At 52.2% G+C, this 6889-nt stretch overlaps 1 long non-coding RNA gene across 2 annotated transcripts; it reads right to left on the bottom strand.

Moving 5' to 3' along the window:
• Positions 1 to 597: 597 nt before the first annotated feature.
• On the bottom strand, positions 598 to 6440 carry LOC138750257 (uncharacterized). Of its 2 annotated transcripts, none has more exons than XR_011349205.1 (3): positions 4990 to 5932; positions 4226 to 4306; positions 598 to 1085 (listed from the first exon to the last, which is right to left on the bottom strand). It is a non-coding gene; the product is annotated as an uncharacterized lncRNA (long non-coding RNA). The 2 variants fall into 2 exon arrangements; XR_011349204.1 differs by lacking the exon at positions 598 to 1085 and adding an exon at positions 6304 to 6440 and having other exon boundaries at positions 1954 to 4306; positions 4990 to 5179.
• Positions 6441 to 6889: the final 449 nt, after the last annotated feature.

The following is a 6889-nucleotide window of genomic DNA, read 5'->3' as shown; positions in this document are numbered from 1 at the left end:
ACCACCACTCCACGTCCCCTAACTCTACCCCCACCCCGTCCACTAACCCTAACTTTATTCCTATGCCTATGCCACCCCCTAACCCCAACCCTAATGCTACCCACCATCCCCTAACCCCAAACCTCACTCCTCCTCTACCCCCCTGCTCCTACACCCTTCCCCTATACCTAACACAGCCCACTTCCCCGAACTATAGACCTAACCATAAACCAAGATATAACCCTACCCCATGTCTCCTAACACTAACCCTAACTCTACCCAACTTACCCAACCCTAAACTAAACCCTATCCCTATCCCTTACAACCTACCTCCTTCCCCTAACCCTACCTCCTACGCCTTCCCCATACCCGCACCCCCTACAACTATCCCCTTCCCCTAACCATACCTCCTACACCTTCCCCATACCCACACCCCCTACAACTACCCCCTACCCTATCCCTTACAACCTACCCCCTTCCCCTAACCCTACCCCTTCCCCATACCCGCACCCCCTACCACTATCCCTACCCTATCCCTTACAACCTACCCACTTCCCCTAACCCTACCTCCTACCCCTTCCCCATCCCCGCACCCCCTACCACTACCCCCTACCCTACCCCTTACCACAACCCCTACCCTTACCCCCTTCCACTACCCCCTTTCTCCTACCCCCTTCCCCTCCCCCTCCTTCCCCTAGGTTAGGGGTAGGAAGGGGAAAGGGAAGGGGGAGGGGAAGGGGAGGAGGAGAAAGGGAGGGGAAGGGGGAGGGTTAGGGGAGGGGATGGGGGAGGGGAAGGGGAGGGGGAAAGGGGAAGGGAAGGGCGGAGGGGAAGAGGGAGGTGAAGAGTAGAGGGCTGGGGTTAGGGCATAGGTGTGAGGGCAGGGGAAGGGGAAGATGAGCGGGAGGGGGTTGGGATGGAGGAGGGGTAGAGGAGAAGAGGGGAAGTGGGTGAAGGGACATGGAAGAGGCAGGGAATGGGGTTGGCAGGGCCAGAGGGATACGACGGGGAGGGGTTCAGGCCATCATGATGTTGTCCGTCCTCTGATCAGCTGGGATGCGAGGTTCTTCTGGACTCGTGTCTTGTCTCTGAGATCGCTCCTTCTCCTGGGAAGAGAAATACGAGTGATAGAGATACTGTCTCTGAGGCCTGAACACAATGACTTTGGAGGGTCCCAACACTTCCCCCATCATCCCCCCTACCCCTGAACCCTCCCCTCCCTCACACCAGTCCTCTCCATTTTTCTTGAATTCCTGTCCATATTAAAATCCTTTTCATGCCTTTTTTGGACAAGCCTCCGCTACTACCCCGACAATGCATTCCAGCCACCCACTACATTCTGTGTGAATAAAATGTACCCCTCACGTCTTGCCTAAATTTCCCTCAGCTCACCTTATTTAGACGTCCTCTGGTATTCTCGCCCCAGGAATGCACACAATATTCCAAGTGTGGTCTGACGAGAATTTTATACATCTGCAACGATACCTCTCGGTTTTTGAACTCAATCCCCTGACTCCTGAAGGCCAGCACACAATACACCATCTTAAACTCCCTCTCAATTTGCACAGCAACCTTGAGTAATATATGGAGCAGGATCTAAATATTTCTCTGTCCTGCACACTGTTCATAATCCTGCCATTTACCAAGTGCTCTGCCTACACATTCTTGTAATCCGCATTCAATGAAGATATTGGTCTATATGAAGCTACTTTTAATGGGTCTCCAACCTTCTTTGGAATAACTGTTATTCGTGCCCTTGAAAATTACTCTGGAAATAAACCTGGACCAGTTGCTTATTTAAGTACATCTGATTTACAGGATTGAACTCCATCTGTCACTTCTCTGCAAACTGGATGACCTATGACAACCTTCTACACTGTCTACAACATCTCTACCTCTGTGTCATCCCCTGACGTACCCACCCTTCCACTCCCATCATCATTCATAAAAATCACAAAGAGCAGGGGTCCCAGAGCAGATCCCTTTGGAGCGCCACTAGTCATTGTTCCATCTACTACTACCCTCTGTTTTCTGCAGACAAGCCAATTCTGAATCTACACAGCCAAGGCTCCATGGATCCCATGCCTCCAGACATTGTGAATGAGGCCTCCGTGGGGACCTTGTCAAGCACCTTACTAAAATCCTCGTGCAGCACATACAGACCTTGACCTTCATCTATTTCCTTTGACACCTCCTCGAAAAACTCAATTTGACTCGTGAAGCAGGACCTGCTCCTCACAAAACTATCCATGAGTTTGCCCAGCATGTTTGGGCATTGCTCTCGGCCCAAGAATCTGCAGACTTCCTGGCCAGTCCCTCCCTTACCTCTTCCCTGAGCTTCCGCATCCATTAGAACATCAAGCATTGCTGCCTTGTACAGGCCCTTTGGCCCATAAAGGCTGTACTGACCTTTGTAAATGTTCTCCACAACCTTTACCTGTACCACACCCATAGGAACATAGGAAGTGGGAACAGGAGTAGGACAAAAATGGCCTATCGAGCCTACTCCGCCATTCAATACGATCATGGCTGATCTAATTTATGACCAAACTCGACCTACCCTGCCTTCTCGCCATATCCCCAAATTCCTCTATCATGTAAAAATTCTGTTCCCTTACATCCACATGCTCGTCTCAGAGACTTTTATATGTACCTATTCTACCAACCGCTACCACTTTCTCCGGTGACGCATTCAAAGCTCTCACAACTGTCTGCATAAAAAAAATCTCCCCTCACCTGAAGCGGATGCTCTCTGAGATTTGCACCTGACACTTTAGGAAAGGTTTCTGGCTGTTCATTCCATCTAAGCCCCCCACAATCTTATTTAGAATAAGTTATTAAGCTGTGGAAGGGGCAAGTTGGGAGAGGGAGGAGGGGAGAGAGCTGGTGGGGGAGGGGTGAGAGCTGGTGGGGAGGGGACAAGGCCGTGTTGGGGAGAGGGATCAGGACCGCATTGAGGTGGTGAACGGACAGACAGGGGTGGATCTACCTGCCGAAATAAAGGAGCAATAAGAAGGCCATCTCGGAATCTACCAGCATCTTCTGGGGCTTGATGTCTCAATGGAAAACCCCCTGAGGATGGAAGTAGGCCATGCTCTGCTACAGCTGGTACATGAACATCTGGCAACACAACGATATAACATGACCCACTCTGCCTCCACACTGGCCGGGTCTATATCCTGAGGGTAAGGGGAGGTGGGTGACGGGCCCCTCCCTGCCAATCAACATCCATCCTCATCATCCTCTCCACCCCTCTCCCCTCACTACCCTTTCTCTCCTCACCAATACCCATTGAGACCCTCATGCTCCCTTCATCGATATCCAGTCCCCAGCGAGACTCAGCCAGTAAACTCCTTCATATCCTCCAACCCCACCATCCAAGCTTGCCCCAGTGGACAACTTGACCACCCAGACCCACAACCACCTTGATGTAGATCATGGGAATGGGCTGCTTGGCCTTGTTTAAGTGCTGGACCATGCAGTGAACCGTCTCGGGAACATAGTCCAGACCCAGATTCAAATAAACCTCCTCTTTCTCTTGGACACAATACAAACATGTCAGCTTGATTTACCCTTCAACACCCTGTGCCTCTCCCAACTGGAGTGCCAGCCCCTCCTGCTCTCTGTAGGCCTGATGCCCCCACTGTTCAACACAACATGGCATGAATCCAACGGCTCAGCGAGCAGAGCGTCAACAGGCCGTAGTGGACCCATCCGCTGCCCGATTATTCGGCTTCTGGTGAGACTGCACAAAATGTGCAGCTCTGACCGCCCTCCCTCGTGAGGCAAGGATTCACCGGGAGAGAAAAACCATTGACGTTTCAAGATGAGAAAAGTTTGCAGCCAGGTGTTGGCTGGGGTCGTACATGTGGAGGCTGAGTTGTTGGGACGATTCAGAGCAGGCGTTGATTGGGAAGGGCACCAAAAGGTTCTGGGGAAATGAGTTATGGGGGAAAATACATTCGTGAAATGATTTGGGGAAACAGTCTGGAGGGGCTGAGTGGCCGAATTTGGCGACCTTGTCTTGTGGTCTCGGCTGCTGCGGTCTGAAGTTGAAATGGCAAGAGGTCATGAGTTAATGGGTGAGGAGCAGGGCAGCCAGCGTCAAGGAGTCGGCACTGGTCAGAGGGGCAGGATGGAGGCAACAGAGAGGCTGCAGCAAGACAGATCGATTGAAGGAATGGGGAAGGTAGCAGCAAATGAAATGTATCAGAGTGGGGGTGGGGTGGGTGCATGTGGATCTTACCTTGACTACAGAGGAGTAGAAGTTGAGAAGAGGGACGATGATGGTGTCATCCAACTTTCGCACGATCTGCAATTTGCGGTTCTATGGCGAGAGAGGAACATCAGCAAGGCTGGGCGATGGGTCGGGGCCCTGAGGGACGACTTGTCCAAGTTGAGGGGGGAGGCGGGGAGGAGATTCGTCAAGTGGTCAGAGATGGGGAACTCCTAGGGAGGCCGTAGTGGGGGACTCGTCGAGAGTCGTTGGGGGGGACTTTTCGTGTCGCTGGAGCGGGGACTCGTCAGGGGGTTCAATGAAGTATCATTTCAGTTTTTATGATTGTTTTCCCAGCTTCTACTAAACAATGAATTTGCAGAAAATCTCTGATATTTGCCAGGGGTGTGTGTGTGTGTGTGTGTGTGCGTGTGTGTGTGTGTATGTGTGTGTGTGTGTGTGTGTGTGTGTGTGTGTGTATGTGTGTGTGTGTGTGTGTGTGTGTGTGTGTGTGTGTGTGTGTGTGTGTGTGGGGTGGGGGGTTGTGTGTGGGGATGGGGGGACTGTTGTTGGTTTGTGTGACTTTCTCTGTTTCCAAACCCCATGGCTGCCTTGGTCTCTGTCAGATGCTCCTCTTTCCACCCACCCTTCAAAAATGTGTTTGGGGTGTTGTTTGTCAATTGGGTGTAATTGTGTGAAACGGGTCATGTGTCGCAAGGGCCTGTGAACATGCTGTAGGCCTAAAGTTAAATATCAGGGTGTTCCATTTCCACACAACTGCTCCTGCCCCTCACCTTGAATCTCTTGTCCTACAAGATCTTCTTGATGGCAATCAGCTCTCCGGAGTCCACCAGCCTTGCCTGGTGCACCACACCGAAAGATCCATTGTCGATGATTTTATCATCTGTGCACGACACCACCTTGGAGACGTTGGGTCCATGACACGGTGTGGCCACCTCTGTTGTGACCTTATTGCCATGTCCTCTGGGGCAGAAGCAGCAGCATTTACACACCCAGAGGGTACACAACAGGTCATTTATCCCATCACAGCCTTGCTGTCCAAGTTAGTCTCTACCCCTCCCTCTAACTCCCTTCCAAGGGTCACCTAAATGTCAGAATTGATCCTCTGGTGGTTCGTTCCAGCCTCTCAGTAGAAATATTGCCACCCCAGGTCCCTCTTTGATCACTCTCCTCAGACTGAAGCCAGTTCCGCAGACGTTCACTTTGTCTACAACCCTCCCTCCCTGAGAGGATCGGGTCATCCTTGACCTTCAGCACGTCCCGGGGAGATGAACCACTCTGAACGCTACCACAGGTTTAGCAGAAGCCCTCCACATTCCCAGAAGCTCAGCAACACCGTGATCTTCCATGATGCAAGCGAGACCCCGTCGCCTGAGGGAGCAGGTGGTGCGGAGAGACCCCCACGCTTCATCGCTCAACTCTGCTGGGTCCGCCGCAGCAGAAACACTTTCTAACACCTTGATCCAGGTCCACTGGGGGAAAGAATCCTATCCCGGTTGGGGGGGTGTGGGGGTGTATGCAAGGGTGGAAGGGATCTTGTAACCCGGGGGGGGGGGGTGGGTGGAGGAGCAGTCCTGTCTCTCAGTGGACAGATCCCATTCCAGGTGGAGGGGGAGCTCTGTCCCATATCTGTTGAAAGGTCTACCTTCCATCCCCCTCGCAACTTCTCTTCTCCCTCAGACACCTCACACTCTCCCCTTCCCCGATTCCTCTACCACAATCTCATCCCCCACCCAACACCACCCCCATGGTTTCCCCAGTGCCTTCCGTCCCCTCGCACCCCATCCTCCCAGCTGAACCCTATGTCCCCTACCTCTGATCCAATCTCCCTTGACATTAGCCTGTGGTGCAACCCCGTTCCTTCGTTCTCCCCTCCACTCCTACAGACCCTACCCCTGTATTCCCTCACATGCCATTGTTCTCCCCTCCCCAGTCCCCCCAGCTGCCTCATAAAGTGCCCTGCACTCAGGATGGGGAGAGGGGAAATTAAATGCAGCCTCCATTCTCTCTGCCCACACTGGGTGAAGGATGGTGCCAGAGGAGGCTCTGTCCCAGTCGGGGAGCCTGTAACAGGCTCTTTATCTCACCCATGGGTGCAGGGTGCTTCCAAACACAACCCTGTTGATCAGAGGGTCCCTGGGATGAGACAGTGTTCTACTCCGACATGCGGGCCAGAATCCCCTTCCAGGAGATGCATCTTTCTCGTGTTGCTGTGCCATGGCACAACTCAGCTATGGCTGCCCCATGCAGTGACATCATCACCCCCTCTGTGTCATCATCTCCCCCCTCTGTGACACCTCCCCTCTCTGTGACACCACTAGTGTAATGGGCAGGGACATCCAACCATTTAAATCCTCCTCAATTTCCGCAAGCAAGGGGAGAATAATTCAGCTGGTCTAAATTACTCGTTGTTATCTATTCTAACTCCTAGATATTTGATCCCATTTTGCCTCCACATTTGTTGACTATTTTCTTGACATTGGCTCTAATCCCCCTTCCTAAGTGACATGATTTTGCACATATCCCAAAAGAACTTATACCCAGTGATCTCCCCATAGTCCTCCAGGGTGGTGCACAACTTGGGCAATGAGTGTGTTGGGTCTGTCAGATATATCAGAACAACTTCTGCAAATAAATTGATTTCATGCTCTTCCTGGCCTGTTCTGAAACCTT

The sequence above is a fragment of the Narcine bancroftii genome, unplaced genomic scaffold (genome assembly GCF_036971445.1).
Source record: "Narcine bancroftii isolate sNarBan1 unplaced genomic scaffold, sNarBan1.hap1 Scaffold_110, whole genome shotgun sequence".
NCBI lineage: Eukaryota > Metazoa > Chordata > Chondrichthyes > Torpediniformes > Narcinidae > Narcine > Narcine bancroftii.
Note: the sequence above shows the minus strand (reverse complement) of the source record. Positions and strands in the feature narration are given on the sequence as shown.